Raw genomic sequence first — 26,230 nt, 5'->3', positions numbered from 1 at the left:
ATGGCTTCTTTTAAGCATTTTTATAGAGGACAGTCTCCTAAACTTGACCAAAAACCACCAGTGGTTGGTCCTTTAGGTTTAAATTCAGTCAAAGTGACAAAATCGCCACGCGGTTGTACTGTAGACAACTGTAGCTGTAAACGTCCAGAACGTCCGCCTGCATCGATAAATCCTCCACAGACCCACAGTGAGGTCTGGGGTTTTACCTGTGGACTTTCGGCGTTTGAAGATGCATAAACGATATTCGGTTGACCTCCATTATATCGGGGCGCCAGCAGATGTGTCTGCGTGACCGGGCAGGTACCGGTGGGGCTACTTGGGAAAATATATTTCTGCACAATTTGGGTTCACTGCTCTTTTAAGAAAAAAAATGAGGAGGTAAAAGTCTAAAAGGGCAATTGTTGTATGATATGAAACAGCTTAAAAAAGTGCATATATGTGAATTTGTACAGTTTTTCTTTGTCGGTACTTGAATAGAATAAAATAATCTCAGACATCCTCAGGGGACAGAATACTCTCTTTGCTCTCGTCCTTTATGCAGCTAGAGAAAGTCTTTGTAAAGCATCTTATTCATTAATTTCATGATGTCCTTTCCATACGAATCCTCTTCTCCATCATTAGCAACCCGGACGCCCACTTTAATCTCCTCTCTCAGTGTGAAGTGCCCCCTTGTCATCTCCTCTGCTGCTCCGATGGCTGACTGATTAATGCCATCCCTCGACTCCTCCTGTCCTGTCACGGGCTTGGCTCTCGCCGCTCCGCACTCTGATAACACCAGAACGCAGGTCTTCATTTTCCTCTCGTCGTCTAGGTTTCGCTCTCCTCTCCAGGCTCTCCTGTAGAGCCTCGGAGGCCGGCTGTCGCCCCGCTCTGAGTGTCTCCGCCAGCTGTCGCAGATCCGAACACGGGCAGAGAGCTCTTCATCTGCGCCTGGAGAGGCCCTGAGGTTACACAAACCGTGGCGGGAAGCACAGGTGGAGCTGTACTCGAGGACACACGAGGGCTCGATGACGAGACCACACACAGGAACTCTTCCGTGTGTATATTTTAGAAAGACAACATAATATACAACGCGCGCTCTCTTCTTCTGCAGCCATTTGATGGCAGTGACTGGAGAATTAGTGCCACCAGCTGTTGACCTTGACCAAACCCAATCCTGATGTTGAGGTAAGGGCAGGGGATGGAAAGGTGCAGTAATTTGCATTCTCTTTTCCTGATTTCGGTTCAAACCTGTGCCGCATTTCGACAGAAACCTGGCTACACTAAGTGCCGACTGACACGTGCTCATAGATACCACACTAGTGTGCAGGCGGCCGAAGACTGAATCTTTGCTCTTATCTACGCGGTACGACTCGCCGCGCGCTCACCTCGTGATCGGACATGACTGATATCGTAAAGTTTATTAGAACATCCCACATCGGTGGGACAAGCGGCGAACCTGCGTGACTGCTGTTATCTGACGGTACACGGGAGCCTTTAGACTGACGATGGTTTGGTCTGACGGGGCTGAACTGAGCCTGACAAGTCGAGTTGACCTAATTAAAGGTTTCGAATCAAAGGTAATTAAAGTGTAGTGAAATAGTTAAAGGTAATCACAGGTGCATTAGACACTGAGACTGGTTTGGAGAGTTGTGAAATCACAACTCTGTTCTGGATCTGTCCTGCTTTACCGTCACCGCTGCCCTTCAGGGTCATGTCGTGTGGCAGTGACCAGGTATATTCTGAATATGCACTTTAACACCAGACCTGCGTCTCAGTTCTCCCGCCGCTACGTCTCTGCCGTAAATCAGGAGACAGACTGAAGCGCGGACGAGCCAAACGGTTGCTCTCCAGGGCAGCGCAGCACTAATCCACCGTGACAGGGAGCGCCTGCATTAAAAGGGAGACTCGCATTCAAATCGTAAGTCAAAAATCCGGTAACACAACGGTGACTGAGCCGGCGGCCACTGATGAAAGCGGTTTTATGAACGGGGCGCCCGTGGCGACATTCCAGGACAAAATGTCCTCTTAAGTTCCCGCCGACGCAAACCGAACATTTCCTGCTGCTGAAGCTTCACATTAAATGCGTTTAAAAGACTGGTCATCTGGTCACGGACGGCGGGTCGGTCTGACGCGTTGCAGGGAGCGACGGAAGAAGAAGGAGCGGCCACAGCGGTCGGTTAGATGAAGAGCTGCAGGCGACGGGCTGCACACCTCCGCCTCCTCAGCCAGGCAACCAGCTCCCGTCGCCGCGCCCTGCTGTTCGCAGCAGAGAAATCAGACCACGGTTTCTCACAGAACGATGGAAAAAGGCCAGTTATTGCCCGATTTCTCTATTAAACCAACAGTAGTTTGCTTTGCTGCCCCCAGAATTCTGGGACCACGTTAGCTCCTACCACCAGTAACTACGGGTGTCGCCAATTCAACCGGTCGGAAATCTTCCAGACTGATACTTTAAAACACACTGCAGCAGGTGGAAACCAAAGGATTCCTTGACTCTTGATCTTCTGCAGTCACATGCAAAATGTTTCATAGAAAACAAAGAGCAGAAGACAATGAGGTGCCCTCCGGTTTAACCAAGCCAGACAATCATTTCCCAAGTTACCGGCTGCCAAAATCAATCCTTCCCTCTGAACCTGTCATCAGGCTTTTACTGACTTTTCAGTGACGGAGAGCAGCTGAGGCAGACGTCGACACGAACTGCCCCCGGCTGCCGACCGGCCAGAGTTTGGCCCGTTATCGGCTGAATGATGACAGCCGCTGCGACCGAGACACGAAACAGCGAAAACCCACGTGACACTGGTGTCTTCCCTCTGACACATCTATCGGCAAAGTGTGTCAGAGCTCCAGCTATTGTTTTTCCGACATGTTCCCTTTCTAATCAATATACTGTTGGAACATATACCACGTTTCTGGGTGTCTAGAGGTTCATTATTTTTCCTTTGGAGTGACCAGTCTAGTATCAGGTGTTATTTGGGGTTCACCTGTTTCCAGGTTTCATTAACTTCCAGAGTCCCTCACTGAATCTTTCACTCACGTTGTGTCTTCAGTCTCTCTCTCTCTCTCTCTCTGTGACACTACAGGCGTCTGCAAAACAAAAGACTTGTCTCTCACACAAACGTGTGATAAGTCAGCGACGCTGTTGCTAACAAACGTGGACGGGCCAGTTGAAATGTTCCAAAGTCAAGGAAACAACTGCAAAATGTCATACATGCAGGAGGAAATATTGCGGCGGTGCTGCTGAATGATGATTCACTTCTTAAATCGGTCCTGATATCAAAAGGTCTTTTTTTCCAGCTCGCCTACAGCTAAGAAAACTCTTGCTGTAAGATGGAAACCCCGCATAGTTTCTATATCAACAGTGGGCGTCCTATTTTCACAAGCCGCAAGAAAATGTTGGAAATGTTGATTCTGTCTGTCGACGCTGCGAAGGACCAGGCCGGAGCTGGTATCAAGACAGCTGCTGATTTAATTGAATCCTGTTCTCCATCAGTTTAGTTAAATCCTACGTGTGAAACGTATCTGAAAGATAAACTGCGACTGCTGATCGTGAGACAGGCGATGCAGCAGGGGGGGCGGGGAGGACTGCGTCGGTGGACGGACTGTATGTTGTGTTCGTTTTGAATTCTCCTTCTTTTCAATCAAGTGTTTACACCGGTTCCGAATGCCCCCGCCCCAATCCGACGTCAGAACGCTGTGTGGGGAGGGTGATTTCCAGAGCCGACTGACCATCTGACAAGCAGTTCCTATGAAGCCTACTGGCAGCCACAGCTCCATCCTGGCTCCCTGACCTGTTTCTCGGGAGTCTCGCTGCAGTGAAACAAACAAGTGGGACCGAGCCGACGTTCGGACAGTCTCGCCCTGAACGTGTTCACGCTGTGGCACTTGGTTGCCGTCACATTGCAGGTGTTTGAAAAGACAAACCAGCGAGCACTTTGTTCTGCGCAGGCTGAGGCCTGTCTACTTTGGCTTGTTAGCAGGCTAAGATTGTCCCTAAAAGCAGCTAAGTCGTAGAGCTGAGGCCGACCAGCTCGGCATGGGACGTCCTGAAATGGCCACCTTACAGCGGATGAACCTTTCTGGTTGAAGTGACACCTTGGATTTTTCTCTGGCACCAACCCCAGCACACACATTTTCGCCCCACTAGTGTTTAAGATCACAGGAGCACACAGCGAACAACCGACCGAATGGTTTCAGATGGGTCTGTATTGTTTATTTAATGTGATACAAATGACTTTTGATAATACCAAAGCTCAAGAGGCATAATATAGTAGCATTTTTATAGTGCTGTCTTGTCTTTGTTTTTTGTTTTAGTCTATTTGGTGCTCTGGGGAAATCGTTAGCCCATAACATTCTTATAATATTCCAAAAGCTTTAATTTTTGTTGTCTCTTGCCTGCAATATTGCCTCATAATTAAGCTACTTTAGGTGAATAACAGTCTTTTTAACTGGATTTACGACATTAAAACCCTGTGATAGTCTGGTTTAAACCTCGATCGGCTATATATAGGCCTGAAAGCAAACTGATTACATTAAATCTTGCAGCTTCACTTACAGCGGTACAGTTAGTTTATCTCATTCAGTGTCCTTGTGCATAGGAAACTGTTTTGATAGAGCCTGCCCTATTAAATTTAAAATCTGCACCTCTAGATTAGCGGGGCCCATGGAAGATTCTGCACTGGAGCCCGTCATTACGTTCCGATGCCGCTGTTCATCCCGATCAGGGAGGAAAGATGAAATAATCCCATGAGAGTAACATCCTGTCTCTGTCGTAACCTGTGCTGGAACAGGGAAGAACCAAAAGTTCAATTCCAGTTGATCTGCTCCTTTAAAAACATCCTTTTTTTTTTTCCTTTTGAGCCTGAGTTACCTGTGACTGTATCTTCATGCCTGAAACTGGCTTTTCTGTGACGGTGGGGGCCTTTTTTGTGCATTTGAAGACCAAAACTTTCTACCTGAAGGAGAAAGGTTGCAGCCAGGCTCCAATTAGCTGCTTCACTCGCCAGAAGATCCCAATGTCTCAGGATGAATCCCTGCTTTCGTTACATGTTGTGCCCGAGACGTATTTGTAACCTCAGCTATGCACTGAAATGTTTCCCCCTGAAATAAATCTGAGCAGTTTCTGGATCCAGTGCCAGTACAGCTGCCAGTACAGCATGACACCAACCAGGTGCTACTTTTTACATTCTTTCTCTACCGGGCACGTTCTCCCTTGTTTTCATCACAAAGGACAAAGTGGTGGCACGTAACTGGACACCCACACCTGTTTTCTTCGCAAGCCGACAAACCGACGGTGTGTGTGCATCAACAATCCAGAAGAGAAGCGGTTTAATCCCACGCGCTTCCCATGTCAGCGCTTCCATGCCGCTGAGCCTCGACTACTTCTTCTGTCTGCATGAGGCGTCCTGTGTGCGTTACAGGCATCAGCTGACACTGAGGGTGTGTGACGCACTTCAACTCTGCTCTAATCGCTATCGATCTACATTAAAGACGACTACGTGTTATGTGAAAGATGTGGCTTTGCAGGAAGAACCCACAGAGAAGTCATTGACTTGGTTTTACAGCCCACAGCTTTACTGCTTCGGCTCAGTCTCAGAGCTACAGCAGCGTCGTTTTCGGCGAGAACGCCTCTGATAAACCTTCTGTCCACTACCTGCTCGGCAGGTTCACGGCTGCGCTGTTACACAGGTATGATGTTGATACAGGAAATATTTCCAACATTAACCATCATGCGTGTAGAAACAACTCTCTGGTCAAATAAAGCTCATTTCTGTCTGCGTGGATTTGAAATGTTGGTTCAGCTGAACCCCCCCTCGCAACCGTGAATTAATGGGCAAGACTCCGGGGTCTGTTTTGTACATTGACCCCCCTGCTTGTGATAACAGCTGCTGCGCCAAGTGTAAGAGGCAGAACGGTGGTTAGCTGTAGCCTCAGATCGTGCCTCACACACATAACTGCTGGGGACGCCAGATAAGACGCCGATGAAGGAGGCTTCTTCATCACCGATAACTCTGCCGTACTCAGGGCTTAACGTGATATTTAGGGCTGACCAACAGAAACATTAACCGTGACAAACAGCAGGGCGACAGCTACGCGCGCACAGAGCCGCTACCTCAGCTACAACGCTGATATCCACACAGCGTCTCTCTCAAAGGGACAGACATTTGCTTCTAGTCACCGTCAATGCTCCTGTCCCAGCTACAGCGGGGGTCAGGCAGTCTCCCTCGTGTCTTGCCAACTACGTCACACGCTACGTGGCCGCGAGGACAGCCGTTGCTCGCCTACAGCCGTTGCTCCTTCACACCTGTGACGCATGTTTTAAATATGCTGGAAGAGCTGAGCCTACTGCTGGTTAAAGACGGGTTTCAGATTGGTGAGACCTTTATTTCAATCGTGAAAGCAAAAACGGCAATTGACTGAACGACCACATCAGACCTGGGGCCTGCTCCATACAGCGGGTTTAACAAACCCTGGACACTGAGTTGACAAACCGTGAGATGGGAAACTCGGCTGATCGGAGTTAATGCAATCAGCTGTGAGCATGTTTGACTCTTGAGCCGAGCCGACATCAGTGGAGCTCTGATACTATGACTGACGCGGCAACCGAGAAGAAAAGGTCTTCACTCTTTACTCCAGTCGCATTAGAAATTCTCATGCGTCCGTTTGGGGAGCACAAACATATTTTGAGGGAAAAAAGTGACAGCGGCAGCAGCCAAAGAGAGGGGGTTGCCGTGGGAGGGAATTGCTGCCTGGGTCAATGCATAAGTATGAGACTACGAAGTCGCATTATGCTTTCATTTAACATTTACCGCACTTTGATTTCCTTTTAACGCTACAGATGAAAAAAGTGGAGGCACGTGGCTGAACAAAATTCTGCATTCATTCGGGTGCAATCGATTGGGCTTCAAACACCGTTCAAACAGGTGTGGCACTTTCTGCTTATACAGTTAGCTCACCTTTGGGTTTAAGCTTATTTGACGTATGAATTGCATTGTCACATTGTGAATTATGTCAAGTGTTGGAACAGTATAAAAATACTAATCGCTTCCTTTCATATGTAGGAAATAAAGTAGACCAAATGAAATGTGAATTAATGAACAATAATGTCACGTGCCCTCTCTGGATTGTGCTGCATCATGTGGGGCCTTGACAGTGCAGAGGAATGAGGGTAATCACATGAAGTTTGTCGTGATCTTCAGCTCTACCCCCTTTGTTGTCGCAGGATAGCAGCTCACGTACCTGCACGGTCTCCTTTACTAACTGAAGAAGCGGTGGTGGCGATGGGTGCGCCAGTGACGCAGCCTATCACGCAGGTAAACCCTGCAAAAAAAAAATCAGGTACCGATCCCTGCCCGAGGTCGCAGCAGAATAACTACAGAATTTCATTTAAAATACTGTCAGTAGCCTCAAACGGAGTCATTTCTATATGAAACAGTGCCTTGTAATTCTGTGGAGTTCCTCTCTGATGGCCATTAGGGGTTTGAGGCTGGGGAACACAAGGAAAACCTGCAGTAGGCGTCTCAGTGCAAGGGACACTTTTCTCACCCTCGCTTTTCCTACGTGTTCTGTGTCACAGATGCTGCATAAAAACGACAAAGGGCAAAGCTCCGATCCGAGAGCACATTCACAGTGCGAGATATTCAAAATGAAAGGGTGGAAAATGTGGTTCAAACAGATCGGGCAGACCTAATGTTTCAGGATGCATTCGGAGCTTTGGAAAACGAGACAGAGAGCGGCCCGTATACTCTCCCCCTTGCCATTCTGACTTCATCTGGTCCTAATTTCAGAAAATAATTTCAAAAGGAAAACAAGAGAACGTCAGGATTATTTTCCAGGACGACACAATGATCTTCAGGACATTTTTACTGTTTCTCTCATTTTCCCTGTGTTTTCCACGAATGGACAAAAAGCGTCCAGGTTTTCCAGGGTGTGCGGGAAACCTGCAGGGATGTGACATCACTGTCACAGGAAAAACGCTCTGCGACTCAAAACGCCTTTAATTTTCGCTGTAACGCTGTAAGAACATCACCCACTTACTGCTCGTACACTGATCGTCATCATGAAAGGGAGAGAACAGCACTGTTTCCTCCTGTAATGGACCTTAAGCATCTTTTTAAGACCTCTTCCTCCGGCTCTCAGCTCGGCGTGATGTCCTGCGCCGCGCTTCAACACTGACTGACAGCGGCCAGGCCAAACACACACATCCCCACATACCCACGTATGGAGCTGTGACGTTATGGCTCACAGGGGCCGTTTTTAAAGCCTCACATCAGCTGACGCCTCAGTGTTTAACAAGCAGAGCCCATTCAGAACAACTTGAAAGTTTTCCAGGGAAATGTCTGTCTCCATGGTGACCTGAGGGCTCGAGCTAGTAAAGCCTGACAAGTCTGAACCCCACAGCTCCATCTCTTCTTCTTCTCGTCTCCCATGAGGCCCATTTTGATCTTTATGTGCAGGACAAAGACACCGCAACACGTCTGAGTGCGGCGGTTTACAGCACCTCCAGGACCTGAGCACGGATCAGCTCAGCTCCGCAGCCTATAAAACATACTGATGGACAAAGTCGGGGGTTTCTGAGAGGCACCCAGGCAGTAGTAAAATAAAAAAAAGGCAGAGGGCAGTAAGGTGGGATTTGGAATGGGTACTGAGTGCTATGTGTTGGCTTATGTAAGTGTACCGGCCTCTGCTGGACTCGGCTTAGTGAACCAGAGGGTGGACAGAAGGACGGGAGGAGGATGAGGTCGACCGGTGCAACCTTCCGCATGAGCGCTCTGCTACACAACGCATTTGGAAACTCTTTCTGGAGGAGAGTTGATCTGTGTGTGTGTGTGTGTGTGTAGGCTTGAAAGAAAAGTGGCCTTCCAAAAAGTAGTAAAATTCACTCTGCTTTCTTGCCCAAGGAACTGGTCCCTTTAATAATTCAGCGCCAGATGGGATTGTGGGAAGATGAGGCAGCAGATATGCTGGACAGAGGGGTCCTTTTCCCTCAAAGCACTGTCTTAGATGGGCTTACAAGAGCGCCATTTGCTGAGAAGGGGAACGGGAGGAAAACAGAACAAAAAGCCATTTATGAAAAACGAAACGTGACAAAAGGATCATAGTGATTAAACTGATGTGAATAAAAAGATCAACTGTGGTATAGTACATGTAAAAACGTGGCTGTCAGACTGCGTGGTTCAGAGGACGATACTGGCAGCATGGCTCTAGAGATACGGTGTCAGGCTGAATATCTAGTTCATTAAATTATGTAAAGTATCACCGTAACATTTTGTACGGACATTTATGGTCCCCAGAGGATGAATACCAGTGCCTTAAGTGATCCTCTGACCTCTTCCTCTACTGCCATCATCAGGTCAGAAGTCTGATTTGTTCAACGTTGCAAAGGGCCAGACCGATGTGTTCGCGTGCCCGAGACCGCCAGTCAGGTTTATCCTACCACAGATATACCAGAGATTTTCCTGAACTTTCCTGAGCCACTCACGCTTCTCAGAGGATAAAACCTTTCCATTTTGGACTCTCTCTGAGTTTTCTCCTAGTGCCACCATCTGGCCAAAACGCCACCTTTACCCACAGGTTACAGTGCCACCCAATCCAGCATCTGGATGCTCGTGCTTTTTTCCTTCAGTTCATCAGAGCGGTGTGAGCGTTTCAAATCCAAACAGAGCCCGTGCAAGCACCAGTCTCGCTCCACACTCCTCAGATACTCCAGATCAAGAGGGATCTTCTTTGCGTGCAAACGTCGGCACTGTTAACCTCAAAACGCGAGATTACTTTATCATCACCAGTGACGCATTTTATTTAAACAACCGGGAGACAAGACGTAGTCCTAGAGACGTATGCGCCCGATTCAGAGGAATCACCAGCACTGATGGTTTTAGCTTCAGAGATGTTGATGTTTTTCATCACTACAGGTTGGTTCTGAAAATAAAAGCTTGCAGCAGTAGACATAACTCATCAGCAACCACACAATCCTCAAGATGCACACGTTTCAGCTAACTATACGTCAGAGTGAGCCCAGGATGTATTCTTTTGTCAAACACATCCGTCCCTTTGCTCAAGCAGGCATGAGACAGAAAGTACAAAAACAAAGAAGACTGTGAACTCACCAGGCACTTTGTGCCGCAGGTTGCTATGGCTTCTCCACTGTCATATCCATTTCATTTCCAAAGTAGTGACCTCCAAAATAAAAGAACGGAACGAGGTCTGGGTGTTGCAGGCTTCACCTTGAAAAGAAGAAAGAGAGACGAAAAATCTGAGGAAAGTATCAAATGTGTGACAGCAGAGAGAGCTCGCAGCACAGTAACGAGCTCTGTAATGATTTTCTCTCCCTTCTTTTTCACCCCGACAACATTGATTTGATGTATTAAAGATCAAAAGCTGAGTTATTCTGTGGTTTCTGTTTCCACGAAGGACACAAGCATCATCAAATTTGAGGTGGAGAAGGAAAGTTTTACACGAGTCTGTGGAGTGTGAAATCATGAACCACACAAGACACAAAGAATCAGAAGAATGGTCGTGAAATTTTAGCATTTGTTTTCGTCCGATCGGACTCAGCTGAATTCATTAGGCACATGTTTTTGTTTTTTTCCAAGTTTCGGCAGAATCTGGTAACACATCACTGGCTTCAAACTGTTTTTCCGGAAAAGTTAAGACCAAGCTGGAGGTGCTGCCATTGGCAATTGATCCCGTGGTTCCTGCAGTGGTGCAAACTGGTGGCGGTCATCACACGGGTAAATAAACAAGTCTTTAATAAGTGAAGAGAATTTGGATTCAGACAAACTGGAATTTTACTGCACAGGAAAGAGGCTTGCAGAGCGTATTTCCCAATCCAAGCTGAAAACTGATCACTGAATGGCCAGGGGTGGTCAACGAGAGGCGGGGCAGCTCACTCACCTCGCTAATGATGTGAATTTGAATAAATTGTAAAGTTTTTTAAACCACTGGGGGTCGGAGGAACGAGCTGGTAACACAACTTTGACGCATCACCTTAGAAAGATGAGATGGCTAACAAGTTAGCAAACAGTTGCCCATTTACACATCCAGCAGACCCAGAGCCACATTATCATTCATCTGGAGTTGGTTCCCAAACGTTAAAAACAAACTTATTTGTCCGAGAAAAATATCTTTGTCTCTCTGCCGTTTGGTTTTGACGGTGGGTTCATCGGAGCTGGTTTGATGAAAACAGCTGCTGCTGCTGCTGCTGCTGCTGGAGACACTGAGGCTGAACCAGACGGTAAATGTGCAACGAAACCAAAACAAGGAGCTGAAAGAGGCTCAAACGCTCCGTTGAGCTGCGGTGAACCGTAGAGTTGGATGTTAATGTCGGTTCTTCCTCACATTACGAGCGAACGGGAAAATATAGAGTGCAGCTTTAAGTTAATCAAAGCAGGCTGTGTGACAAAAACTGGTTCCTATGTAGAAACCACTTACTAAATATTTACTCCTAACAACTGCTATGTACAGCACATACTTTGTGTTTACCTGTATAACTGGTGCAAACCAGATGGGACCTCGATCCACCGTACCTCTCACGTATCTTCTATCACATAGCCAAGATCACACTGACTTTACTACCGATGATTGTGAGTTAGACACATGATAAACTAGGGCACCGGGCTTTACAAGTAAATAGTTTAGCGAGGACAGTGAGTAGGACACCTCAGAGAGCAACAGTGAACACCTCTAGCCAGCTCTCATCATCCATTCGCTTTCCACCGGCAGATTCTATTGGATTAAATCAGTGGCTGGTCTGATGAGGACCAACAGTACGGACCCCACCAGACTGTACCGAGGCTGCAGCAGACACTGAGCAGTGGTAAGTGAGCCTCATCCTCACGGTAAAGAAGTCACAAGGTTGGGCGAGCAGCCGACTGCATGACCCGCAAACACACGCACGCACGCCTCAGATTGATTTAACGTGAACTGACAGGTGACTGAAGCCTCGCTGGCAGGAACCCCTCACCTGTGCAGCAGGACAGAAACCGCACACACACACACACACTTCCAGCAGTCCGGACAACGGGGCCGAGTGTGTGCGGAGGGACAGAGTATACATCTGTAGAGTCGGTATGAGCAGGTCTCTACGTGTGCATGGTGCTCCTCCCTGCGCCCCGGCCTTTTATCCTCTCAGAGGAGCTCTTTTTGACGAAGCGCACACGAAGCGGCCGTCAGCGAGGACAGATGAAGACGAACACGATCCATCACGATTCTCATTAATCCCGCGGCGCTGCCCGGAGCTCGCTGGGGTCTGCAGACGCTCGCCTGAGCTACAGAGCGGACTGTTCAAAGGGAATAGTTTCATTTTGTGGACCAGGACAACTGACGGTTTATGTGCCCATCTGACTTCCTTGTCCCACTGCTTCATGACGTACTGATTCCCAACCCTTTTCTAAGACATTCAGGTCAAAGTCTTGCTCCTTTTTGGGCCATTTTTTGCTATAAGCCACGAGCAATTGTTTTCAGTTTTTGTAGATTTAAATACCCAGGTTTGTTTTGTTTTTTCAACTGAATTGTGGGATCTTACTTGCAGGTTTTAAAGAACATTTGATATATATACATATTCACATCAAATGTTCTTTTTTTTACTCCAGCATCCATTAATGGTATGTTTGTTAAATTAGTAGTTTTAAATATCTACAATTACTGCTATAGTTATTGTCTGAGCTGAGCTACTGTGGTAGAGGCAGAGTAACACTGCAAGCAACTCAGTGTCCTTTGCCAAAAAGCTCATATTATGAAGCAGAAAAGCTGTTGAGCTTTCCCCAGCTTTTTTCGCGGAGACGTAAACGCTGACACCTCCAGGCAGCGACGGCGTTTCCCGAGTCCCCGCCGCTTTGCATCTCTTTCATGGCCTCAGACGGGGCTGAGGAGACGCTGCGACCTGTCCAGATGAGGACAGACAGACTCTCGCCATGAGCTGTCTGATGATGGGGAATATTCTGTCTGACACAGTTTTACAGTATTATACTATTTCCACCCAAATGTAATTTGCTAATACAATTTGTAATAAGTGAAAGTAATTTGTAGGAGACGGCCTCTTACCTGGAAGCTTCAAAGTTGACTAATTCTGATCTGAAACTGTCCATACTAAGACAAAGCCATCAAGGCCTCTAAAACACATATAGGAGCAACCTGCATCATGTGGGTTTGGTTGGGTTTGGGTAACAAAAAGCACTCGGTTAAAGAGCCACTCCATCGATTTCCCGCCTCAGTCTCCGTTTCCAGGTGTTGGGGAGCACGACTGCGGGTGTGAAAGCAGCAGTGTGAAGCCTTTAGTGTCTCCAGAGGGAGCAGTGGGGACTCTGATAAATGTCCTCAGGTGACGTCACCTGAGTCAGCGTCCATCTGGTCTGAAGAGCAAAAGTTTGAAAATTTTAAAAATCTGGGGGTGTGGGGTTATAGGGAAGTGAGCTGACCTGACCTATGTAGCCCCCCCATCTCTGCTGCAGGCTACAGGCTCCAGGATACATTAGCACCCATTAGCATGGCACACCTGAAACTCTGACTCAACTGTCGGTGGTCAAGTTAGGCTGTGGGTAGTGCAGGTGCCGGGTTTTCACCAGAAAGACGAACGTGTGAAATGAAAGCGGCGATGTCTCCTGTTCTGCTGCAGCGCTTTTAATCCTTTTTTCAAACTGTCCATCGAGAGCGTGACGGCGTCATAGAGGTGCAACGCTGAGTCAGTGAACTCCTAAGGTTGGAGAACGACTGCGGTCACCGTCAAAAGAACCGTCTTGACGCTTGCTAGGAAACGGGATGTGAAGTGCAGTCTCAAAGCAGAAAGATGGTTCACCAAACCCTCCACTCGGACCTCACGCAGAAACATACCAGTGGTGATTATAGACCACTTATCAGGCTGAGGTGTTGCTTATACTAACAATGCTCAATGTATTCCTGAACTGGAAGGTGACAAAAACAGTCACTGGTTTTCATGTTGTGGCTGAATGGTATATACACAGCATACCGCATACCCATAGATATGTACAGTATTTCCCAAAATGTTGAATTATTCCTTGATGAACAGCGGAATCACTCTCACGCTCTCTCTTTCTCTGCCACTAGTAACAAACTCTGGATCCTACTCTACCAACTCCCAAAACCTGCAAAAATAACCTCAGACGTCAGAAATGTCACAGTAGCTGGTTTCCAGCCCGACAGTCGGGACAGGACCTGCACCGTTCTGGTCCGCCGGTCACTTCCACTTTACTCTTTTTTTATTTTTCGCTCTTCCTCTCTCTCAGTTGACAGTCCACATGCAGAGTGGAAACTCTTGATTGCTAAATTACATAGGTTCAGAAACACTCATTTCAGCGGACGGTCGTGGTGGAGCCACAGTGACCTCACAGCTGCCGTGGACGAGACGGAGAGTGAGCTTCATTACAGTTGCCATTTCGGGGAGTGCTTTCAAATCTGTGCATACAATTGTTTGAAATTACGATACTGAACACGAGTATCTCTTGAAAATGGAAGCAGCGCTCAAGAGATGGAAGAAGTCCTTGAAAACGTCCGCTGTCCTCCTCCTGTCGCCGTGTTTACATTGACCCACTTCCTCGATCTGGTCTTTTGTTTTGCGGCTCCCCATTTCCACTCCTCTCGTTGTCGGCGTTCTCGGTCTGGGTGGTTTTTAATGAATTACCTCCTGATGCCACGATCCTGATCACAATGCACGTATGAGCCACCTGTAAATCAGCTCCGGCCTGAGAGCAACGTGAGCGAAATCCAATTTTTGAGCCATCTGTTAGTTAAAGGGAACTCGGTGTGCGAACAGTCAGAAGAATCAAGGTTACTGAGTCAGAGTGAAAGAGGAGAGAAAAGAAACAGTGATGGAAAGGCAATCAGAGAATAGGCCACTGTTGAATCACGCCGCTCTGAATTATCTTATTAATATTTTACTGAATATATTTCCAGGATTTATATTTCCTAATTATCTCAATGAACACGAACAGATACGAGCTGCTGTTGTAGAGTTTCATCGTTATAACATCCGGATTTCTTAACGTTCTCATGTCTGATTGATGTTTATGGCCGTTGGTTAGATTCCTCCACGTGGCTGGGTGATCTGTCTTGTTGTGCCCAGAAAGCGCATTGAAATTTAAATTCGATAGACAGACGGAGCTGGAAAGACAGAGAGTCCATTTCAATCTGTGTTCTCGTCTGAGCTCGTCTTCTACGGGACATCAACACAACAATAAAAGCCGTGGCCCCTGTGGTTCCCCAGTTTAGCCAAGAACGGCCCAAGTGCCCGAAAGTGTTTGGGTATTATGACTTTTGTGAAGCTCAGGGAAGCACCCATACATCAGTGTTGGGCAATGGCGCATTACTTAGCAATGCACTACAGGCATGTAATTACTTTTTCAGTAGGAAGTAGTGTCAGGGATAACGATTTGACATTCAGTGATTACATTACAGTTAATAATGCCGGTTAATACCAGTCTTGCTCCGTTTACCGGGAGTTGGATGGAGGGTCGATGTCAGTTTTGTCTGTGCACGTTCGGTGGAGTAACTCGGCCGAGACACGTTGGCTTGGTGCAGGAGCCGGAGATGTGAGCTTCTACCAAAAGAGGAACGTGACCCCCACTAACCCCGACGTGTTCTCCGCTGCCTCGCTAACGTGAGGTAATGGTTCTCCCACTGTCGGAAATCAGCCGGTTTGATTCGGAGGAAGAGGATGTTTGAGCCCCACCGCCTCACGGTGAGGACAGCACCTCTGGCCGCGGTCGCCAGGACTCTAGCCGTTGATGGCCAGTAAAATCCTCCAAATTGTAGGTTAGAGTCTTGTGAACATTAAAGCGTCATTTTCTGTCTATACACAGTACGTGCCAAATGCGGCAGGCGAAGGTACTTTGTTGTTTGTCAGAGTTGTTTGATTGGAGTTGTTTTAAGGCACCACTGTGAGCTGAGCTGAGGGAAAAAAGTTATATATCGAGTTACATGAATAATTACTTTTGCTTTTGTGTAATTAGTAAAGTAACGTAATGACTTTTACAGTATGACTATTACGATGCAATCGATGGATTAAAGGGATTTCTTTTTTTTTAAGCTTAGACAGTGATGCTTACATTTTGCATTCTTGGTTGATTTATCAAAAAACTCCTACTTGAAAATTTGCTCCGATGATCTCGGAGGTCTGTGCAGCCGTAGGCGGGCGAGACCAGCCGGTCAGCATTCACGGTTTCCCTGGGGAGAACCGTTTGATCAGCAGCCCTTTGGTAATTTACTGCTGGCTCTGATGCCTCCATAGCGTGTTAAACAGAGGACACATGTAATTACCTTCAAAAAACAACTTTGGTCTAAGAGTTGAAATCTAATATTTGTTGTTGCAAAACTGGTTCGTCTGAAGATCAAGCTAAGGTTTGTGGTTTTTTTGTGTAAAGTGAATGTACAGCAACACTGCCTCTGTGCGTACCGACTATTCCACCCTTCAATAAAAGCTAATACATATATGTAAATCAGAGTGATCAGAAGCAGTATGATATTACGTTTAGTTCTTTTTCTGAACGTGCATTAGTGAGAACAACATGTCTCTTGACAGCGTCTCACGGTCAACACAGCTGTTGGCTCAGGAGAGGCTGGTTAAGAGGACTTTTGAGTTCAAATTATTGTGTCCCCCAGGTGCGGAGAGGTGTGTTGAAGTGTAGTCGCCGGAGCCCGGCTGAGCGGGCGATGTCAGCAAAAACACTGTTGTCCTAGCATCCTCCCATTTTGGGGAGTTGGGACTCCACAAACAGGTACTAACTTGGCAGACTACTCTTCATCTTTAAATAAAGTTCTTATATAAATTATTGAGGTTGCTACCAGCCAGGAGCAAAAGTCCCCTGAATGAACACACAGCACAGGGCTCCAACTCACAAACCTTTCTTCTTACACTTTTCCTTTTATTAAATCATGTAGTTAGAGCCCAAAGCGCCTGTGTGCGCAGCGAGCTGTTGCTAATGATTTCATTTTTAAAAATGTAAGAAGAAAAGCAGCGTAGCGTAATCATCCTCTAGTGAGCATAAATAGCCACGACAAATTTATTGGAAAACCATCAAGGTTTCGTCGATGGAGGGGGTTCATCCTCCGAGGAGCGCAAAGCTAATTTCCTGACAACCTTCTCATTAGATTTACATATTTCCTGTGAAAAAAATGGAAATGTCAACCTGACAGAGGAAAGCTGAGAGGGTCACGGTAATAATTAGCAGTTTTCCTCATCACCGAGAGCCGTATTTGCATTTTAATAATACGCCACGCTTATTAAGATAGAAATAAATAAAGAAAAGAAGGGCTTGCTCCCACACTGGGAGGTCATGATGCTATAAATGTCTGGAGCTCCAGAGAGATGCGGAGAGCTGGCGTGACATTACGGACATCAGTGAAAGTTTAGACTAAACTCAGGCAGCAGTTCTAACCATTTCTGTCCTGAGCGGAACGAGTCTGCAATGTTTTCCAGGTACAGTCGAGGTATCCATAACACCCCGACGAAGAACCATGTGGACAGGGACCTTTCTCCCAGAAAAAAGCGAAACACCGTCACACCGAATCGCCCCAGAAACAGACCTCAGTGTCCTGAAACACAAAGACGCTTCTCATTACATTAAACAGCCTTTCATATACAGGCCGCAAATACCACAGTCACAGCTTATTAGCGGTGGTTCTCATTTAATTACATCCACCCACTATTTGATTAACGCCTGTTTTTTCCTCCGTAATGAGAAAACTGAGCAGTTTAAATAAGCAACAACCGACCACAGCAAACTCAATCTAGTGGGAACAGAGCAGCTGCGTCATTAATCTCCATCAAGTTATGTTCCGTGCTTCGGTGCTGTGCAGCGAGTGAACTGCAGTGACCGTTGGGAAAGAAAAAAAACACACGTGAGATGAAACACACACACACACACACACAGACACAATTGCACGTCCTGTATCTCTGCATACGCCTCTTCACTTATTACCGTGACTGGAGGGGTCAACACAAACACAAAAAACCGGGCTGTCCACTACCCCCTTGCCTCACCTCCACTCACGCTGTATTAAACACCTGCTGGGAAACTGCTGTTTTCCCCTTCGCTCTTTCCATCTCTCTCTCTAGGAATAATGAGCAATAATTAGGTGTCGGTGAATACATGGTGGGGGACGAGAGAGGGTCAGCTGATGATCAGCTCGCTGACGTTCATCGTCGTTGAGGGGAGGGCCCGGGCTGAAAGGATCCTCCGTCCTCCTCCGCTGCCGAGGCCGACTCTGAAAAACCCCGGAGCTGCCTTCCCATTTAGGGAGACTTTGAAGGGGAAAGCTTGGAAATGGCTTTGGCTTTGATGCAAAGCTCTGTGGATTTGTGTCAAACCGGGCTTTGGCGATGCGGCTCCTCGCAGGCGTCCATCTTAGAGAGGGCGAGCTCACACATGCACACACAAACACACTTCAGGCTGGGCGATTTATCTCATCCCAGGCTCTAATGAGTGAAATGTGGTTTATCCTCCTCTGAAGCGCCGTTTAGTCTGGCCGCAGCGAAGGAAAGGGCCTCAGAGGAGAGAACGAGAAGGAGCCGGGCCTCCACAGACACACAGGGATGAGATATAAAAGCACGGCTCTGTATGGTCATATGGGGCTTTAACAGAGGCACACACACACACACACACACACACACACACACTCAGCTGCAGCGTTACGATGGCATGTCCTATTAGCTCAGCTGTAGGGGAAGTGTGCCTCTCCCTCTCTCTAAAGGGCCTCAGCTCCCAGAGGGGAAACAATGCTTCAGTCCTTCACTACAGAGGAGAGACAGAGAGACAGAGGGACAGAGAGAGAGAGACAGTCAGAGAGAGAGACAGAGAGACAGAGAGAGAGAGACAGAGAGAGAGACACAGAGAGAGAGAGAGAGAGAGACAGAGAGAGAGAGAGACAGTCAGAGAGAGAGACACAGAGAGAGAGAGAGACAGAGAGAGAGAGACAGAGAGAGAGAGAGAGAGACAGAGAGAGAGAGAGAGAGAGAGACAGAGAGAGACAGAGAGAGAGAGACAGTCAGAGAGAGAGAGAGAGACAGAGACAGAGAGAGAGACAGAGAGAGAGAGAGACAGAGAGACAGAGAGAGAGACAGAGAGAGAGAGAGAGAGAGAGAGACAGAGAGAGAGAGAGAGAGACAGAGAGAGACGAGGATATGTTGGTTACAAAGAAAATATCAAACAGGCCTTGTTGATACAGTGGAGGAAGAAGAGGCACCTTGTTTGGGCTTAAACAATCAAGCAGCCACTTGAAAATGCCTGAGAGCAAAGTAACACATGCATCTCTTTCTCTGGGTTCGATTCAACGCATTCAGCTCAGCTTTATTTGCATTATACTTGGGTCTAAAACATGTTGCCAAAGCAGATACATAAGTTAAATCAAGTGGAACAGGTCAGATGAAACAAGAGGAAAAAATGAGGAGGTCCCTCCTCCAGGACGGACGGACAGAGTTTGTGTGCGCAGAGTAGACAGAAATAACAATAGTAAATTATAATATGGATTAACGGAAGGACGGTCTTCGATAGGACCTGGGCCACACGGCCTTCTTTCTGCCACTCATACATGATACATAAACAGACTCCAGTAAATGACTGTAAATACTCGTTGATCAAGAAAAACGGGAGACTGCAGAGGAGCACCCTGCGCCAATTAATAACACGCTTTCAACGGGTGTTGCCGAGGCCACCTCCTAAAGAGGATTTGTAAAGACGGCAACCGGTCAGCGCCGGCTAGAAATGAGAAGCTGCTGACGTTACACGTTTTCTACATCAGTCTTTGCTAATTAAAAATAACCAGGAGAGATAAAAGGTTCCATAAGAGATTTGTTAGTGTCCGAGCTTCATAAATCTGGGTATTCTGCCGACCGGGAACTGGCAGAACCTGAACCCTAAAGAAGGCGGTGCCAGTGGAGAAGCTCGGCTAACCCCATCGGTCTCGTATCGCTCTACATCATACTGGTCACTCGAGTCACAGAAATGTGATTCACATCTGGCCGAGAGCCGGTCACAACGCGAGCAAGACCCCCTCCAGGTGTGGTCTGTATAACTGGACCGCACTATGAGCGACTCTGCACGCATTTACACCTGCACCAACGTGAGTTTATCCTGACCCGGATGAGATGTCCAGGCAGATCGCATTAATACCGGGAGTGGATAAGGTCTAAAGATTCATTTGTGAAGGAAGATGACTGCATTTATCATTTTTCAGAATCCTGGCACCTGATTTATTACAAGCACTGGATAAAACTTGTAGATAAAATAAGGAAAAAAGGAAAGAAGGAAAACGTTGCGAATGACGGTGAAGAATGACAGAATGTTTGGATGAGCTCTTCTCTTGGAAGGGAAGGAAGAACTGGAATTTTGGGGGGCAAACGTGGGGAAAATGTGACAAATCCAGAAATGCACTGTATCATCCAGGTCACGATTAACTTTGACCTTCTGACCAGAGCCAAGGTCAAACAAACAAAGGTGTGAGTCCTCCACAGGCCCGACGGCAGCCGGTAACTGAATTAGTTTGTGGTTTGCGAGAGCGAAAGATAGAGCTGGTTTGAATGAAGGACTCTTCATTCCTCCGGTTTCCTCAGTCTCCTGCTTCATACACATTTTCACTTATTACTAGACCCATAGTGATAATTATAAACACACACACACACGGGCCAAGGCGACAGCGGGGATATAGAGCGGTGAGTCACTGTGTTTGAGGCATCTATCACTGGAGTCTGATCTGACGTCAGCTGTCAGAATAAACATAGGCGGTGATGGGAGGGATCAGCTGGATGAGCCCTGACTTCTGAGCGTCTCTGCAGAAAGTAATCCTGATAATATTTAGGAACAGTCTGACATTTTGGGAAATACGCCATCGCACTCGGAGTCAGATGAGAAGAGAGGTATCGGTTTCATCCGTGTGTGTGGTCGGTGCAGAGACAAGACCAGAACAGGTTTAGCCTAGCTTAGCATAGAGCATGAGGACCGAGAGCGGGGGGGGGGCTGCCAGCGCTGTCAGATTATAAATTCAAAAGATCCAGGATGTAAAAAGAAACAGATGATTCCTGTTGGTGTCCGTCAGTACCAGCATGGGGAGTTGGGATGTGATAGCATTTCATGCCAATAACTGATTTTTCACATACGTTTGATGGTGCTGGACATAACAAGTTACGTAATTACTGCAGCTGTTGAGTAAGTGCTCAACACAGACCCAAACTATAAACTAGTGTATCCATTTTTATAACTGATATGTTTCGTCTGCATCGTTGCACGCCGGCAGGTCCTGATCCACCCTAGTCCTCGCAGGACCCAGCTCTTCTAAAAACAGGGTCTGGCCACTCATCTGCCTCTTTCTGAGCTTCTACCCCCCCCGCATCAAGATACTGACAGATTCTTTCATCAACTGACATTAGATCATGCTTATGATGAAAGGCCAAATCTAGCACTAGCTGTCTTAGTTTAAAATAGCAGAGCTCCAATTAGCCCGCCGTTGGGCCGCTTTAGAACGACTGTGTCAGACAGAATGATCTTTGATGCCAAGCTGGGGCCCTGCCTTGTCCTGCTAATGGGAAATCACGCGTCCCCAAAAAAAATTAAGACAAAGGTCACATGACACTGACTGCGGAGTCAATGAGAAGTTGGAAAAATGTTTGAGCTCCGGCTCTGTGCAGAGGCTGGTCACAGAAACACGATCACGGGGATTTTAATCTTAAAAAATGAAACAGGGGAAGGTACCTGATCCGGGCTGATATTTCTCACTTATCCCTTGTACAGACGGTGCAAAGTCACCACCAGAGAATGTGCAACACCTAAAATAAAGTGCTGACTGTAGACGATGTTACATTAGTTTGAAAAAGAGATATATGGCTGATGGGACAAGCTGTGTTAGACTGGTCTGCAGGGTTTTGGTCTTAAAATAGTCAAATGTCCCCAAAGACCCCAGGTTTAATTTCCAGTGGCAGTTCCTGCCGCCTGGTTTTGAATTCCAGCAATCATAATTGTTCACGGGCAGGTTGCCAGTGTGGTCCCTGATACTAAACTATAGACTCCTACCGGGTCGTTGCTTTGCCTTGTAAAGTAATTGCTGGTATGCGAAAAGAAATGGCCGCCGAGGCAGCGCACGACCGCCTGCGGCCTCCACAGTGTAAGAGAAGAGTTGGAGACGAGGACGACGGGGAGTCCGACAAGTCAGAAATCACAAAAACAGAGTCAGTTGCACAAAAATAACACACACATTTTTAAACCTTTATATTTAGTAACCCTACTGCACCCCGGGGCCATCGCATGAGACCACTGTGCCAATGTGGCGGGCTCCGGCTAAAACAAGTCAAACCTAGGTCAATGTTTTCTGCAGCGTGTTGGCCGGTCCAATACCGTACACGCAAGCGCGCGGTCTGGTCGATGACACAAACTGAAAATGTTTCACCTTGAGCAAAAAGATTCACACTCGTCTGGAGGCTGTATGAGTTTCTTTCATAAACACACAGAGATGAGAGGAAAAAGGAGAAAGACCGGAGGGAAATGATGGAAAAAAAAGTGCAGCTTCTGTTAAAGTTCCGAGTTCAATCAAAGTCTGAAGTGAAGACAAACACACGCAGAAGCCGTACAGCTAACAGCTGCACAGTTGGAACGCTGACTGCGTGGGACGAATAAACACAAATATGGTTCGACGGGCAGATTTGTGCGCATGACGCAGGATGAAGATTTGCCTCGCTTTCTGTCTGAACACACCTTGAGATCAAGGATTAGTACAGCAACGCGAAATCTGGATTCACAAAAGTAAAGACCAGCTGTCAAATCGGCTACATTGTCTCCCAATCCAAGAAGAAACGATGGATGTAAAACAGTGGCTGAGACTGACGTATTAGCGATCAGCCTCAGGCAGATTTTTTTGCCTCACATCATTCGTATAAATTTGACCGCACACGTGGCGTCAACACGTTAGCTGTGAGTTCGCTAGCGACAGACGCTGAGTTCCTTTTGCTGTAGTTTAAAATTTAACATTTCAACTCGCACATGTGCATCTTCGTATCAATTCTCGCCGCGCCGGCTGCATTCGCGTCTCGTGGTGTCTTTCCATTGACATTCGATCTGTGGTCTGTCAGAGCGCAGTCAGACAGCAAACATGATGCCTAGCTTGGTTAGCAGTAAAAATGATCGGAGAAAAAAAAACTAAGGCTCCTTCCCTATTTACAATACAGTGCACGACATTCACAGCCCGCCGTTCCATTTGAGTGTCTGAATTCTGAGCGTGTAAATGATCTGAGAAAATCCTCAGTGGGACAAAGAAAGTAGAGTCCATGACGTGTGCATTATTTTCTGCTAAGTAGAAGTGGATGAGTGAGCAAGGACGCGGCCTAATTAACAAATCACAAGAACAGCTGCGATGTAAAAAATGCACCTGGAGGTCTTCGGGGGAACGAGGGTAACTGGGGAGTAGACAGAAAAGGCTGTCAGTGTTTGCTTGGTCGCAGATTTGACAAAATGGTGGATGAAACAATGTCAGTTAAACTGCTGTTGCTATGGAACTGTCGGTAGCGGTTGCTGTGGCAACGGAATGTTCAACTGAAGCCAACTGGATCACATTTCATCGTCTCATCGGCACCTGAAGCACCACGTCCGCACGCAGCTCCTTGCATTTGTTTAAACGCAGCTCTGTTGGCTTGTTTGTTTTGGGGTTTTATCTTTTTTCTCTGCATGGACGTCTGGTGAGGCTGCTCTCAACCCACAGATCAGTCTGATTCCTACTGTCTTTGTGAAGACCAGACAGCCGCTGGGTTTAAGAAAAACTTTCACTGGTTTAGGGTAAAGAGTCAAAGAGAGGTGGCGGTGAAAAGACAGAGGAGTCAACCCTCATCATCAAGAAGCACAGCAACTGATCTCTGTCTATCACTGAGAGCCACAGTCAGAGAGAAAAACAATCTATTTTTCCCCACGGAGAGCGTGTCGGTGTTATTGTGATCATCCATGAGGAGAGCTGGTGCACCTGGGCACGAAGGGCTGCATCGGCCTCTCGAAGAGATGAAAATAGCCTGTTCCGCGCTGGTCTGAGCAGGTCAAACGCCGAAATAGCCCTGCCTCGTCGCACGGCACGTCTTGTGGTGCTCGCGGCTCGGTCCAGCTCACAGTGAGTCATCACAGTCACTAAATACCAAACGGCTGCACACAGAGGAGAGAAAACACACTGTGCGTCCAATGAGAACGACAGCTGGCCGGGACGGAGCTCCGTCAACTGTCTCGAAATAGTGACAGAGAGTTGCCAATGCTTAGTGTACTGCCAGTGACTGCCTGCCATTATTATCACATAAGCGCAAAGGAAAAATAATGAATGCGTAAGCTCATCCTATTGCTTTTTAGATAATTAAAGGTTTTCTCTCTAAAATGAAAGCTGAATACGGGCATTTAGATGACTTTCGTCAAAATAATGTCATTGAATGACAGACTGATCCAGAGTAGTGTTTTCAAAACGCAGCCATTTAAAAACAAATGATTATTTCAACGCAGCAAACATTAGGTTCCCTGCAGAATGAATTGCTGGTCCGAGGTGAAAGCCCGGTAAGTGCAACACCCAGAGTTCAGGACCTTTGTCGCATATTTTTTCCTCTGTCTGTCTCCGAGACACTATGCCGTCTGTGTCCACAATAAATAAAGAACAGAGCCCACATGCCATCAAAATTAAATATGGCTGTTTTTAACGTAGAGCTCCAGTGTCTGCTTCTTGCAGAAACCTGGTTGGGTGGGGATGCACCGGCGGCAGACGCCTGTCCTGTAAACCGGGTTTTCTCCCGTTCTTGTGACTATGATGCAGCAACCTTGAACTTCCAGCCGCCACCCTTGTCTGTAACAGTCCACAGAGCGCGAGGACACTGTCTCTCTACTTTTTTGGTGGAGCTCACTGAATTTCTCACGTGCATTCACGCTGAATATGATAGTTCCATTTTAATGGGTGAGTTTAATACACTTGTTGATAGTGAGACAGATACAGACAAAGTGAAGGAGTTTTTAAAGTTATTACAGGGTATGAATTTTAAACTGCATGTTAACAAGCCAACACATAATCTAGATCACACTTTGGACCAGATGATTTCATTTGGGCTAAACACCACTGTGTATTTTTTAATGTCTTTTATGCTACACTGCCAACTTCTATAGAGCAGGTGGTTGAAACATGCTGTCCTACTCCTGAAATGACCTCAAATTTCTTAGCACGTATTGCCAGAATCCAGATTACATCTACTCCATCCTCAGTTGACAGTCTCCTTGACGCTTTGACGATAAATTGGCTACAGCCCTTAATGCTGTTTTGCCACTTAAAATTAGAAAAACAATTTCAAAGAGGAACATGCCGTGGAGGCTCCACGAAACCGCTAAATTAAAGAGGGACTTTCGGATTGCAGAGCACAGCTGGTGTAAAACTAAATTACATGTGCATAAAGAGATTTTATCAGAAAAATTAAAAATTTATGGTAAAGAAATTTGGTTTGCTGGGCAATTTTTTTTTCTAATCCGATAAATTCTAACATAAGAAACCCCAGAGTGCTTTTTAGCACCTTTGATCACCTCATTAACCCAGTTACAGACCACAGTAACCATCTTATTGCTCCTGAATGTGATGCATTTGGACTACTTCAAAGAGAAGACAGCCCACATCATTACAGTTTTTAATCTTTAGATGCAATGAGGCCTGTTCCCCAAAGCATTTAAGACTGCACTACAAACCAATCTCCATTCTAACATTTTTAAGGAAAATGTAAGAAAAACTAGTGTAAATTCAATTGATCAATTTTATTAACTCAAACAATAAGTCGGAAATGTCTCAGTCTGGTTTCGGGCTAGTCCTAGCACTGATACAGCTCGAGTAAAAGTAGTGAATGACATCAGGATACATTCAGATGCCAATAATCCTTCAGTGTTGGTGCATCTCGATCTGAGTTTGATACAGCTGATCACAAAATTCTTTGAAATAGACCGAGGGATCACATTGGAAGGTGAGAACTGTTTTTTTTTTTTAAACTGCTTTTCCTCTTATCTTTCTGGCAGAGTTCTTTTTTTCAAATTGATAATAACTTCTCCAAAAACTCAAAATAACCTGCGGGGATCCCCATGGATCGATTTTAGGGCCACTTCTTTTTCATCTATATATGTTAACCCTCAGTCACCAGGAGACACGGGATCTCTTTCCATAGTTATGCTGATGACACACAAATTTATGTGGTCATGTCTCCTGATGACACAGGACCAACTGATTCCCTTTTTTAAATGTATATTTTGATATTAATGTGTGGATGTCA

General features: G+C 46.6%; 1 long non-coding RNA gene across 1 annotated transcript in view; it reads right to left on the bottom strand.

The window, feature by feature from the left end:
- Positions 1–26,230, bottom strand: part of LOC120798190 — a 111,170-nt gene that overhangs the window by 29,185 nt on the left and 55,755 nt on the right. Inside the window, exon 3 of the long non-coding RNA XR_005708639.1 lies at positions 10,086–10,202. This is a non-coding gene — a long non-coding RNA (uncharacterized LOC120798190). The remainder of the gene's footprint in view (positions 1–10,085; positions 10,203–26,230) is intronic.

Source organism: Xiphias gladius, chromosome 1 (genome assembly GCF_016859285.1).
Source record: "Xiphias gladius isolate SHS-SW01 ecotype Sanya breed wild chromosome 1, ASM1685928v1, whole genome shotgun sequence".
Classification (NCBI taxonomy): domain Eukaryota; kingdom Metazoa; phylum Chordata; class Actinopteri; order Istiophoriformes; family Xiphiidae; genus Xiphias; species Xiphias gladius.
This window is presented reverse-complemented; position numbering and strand designations above follow the sequence as displayed.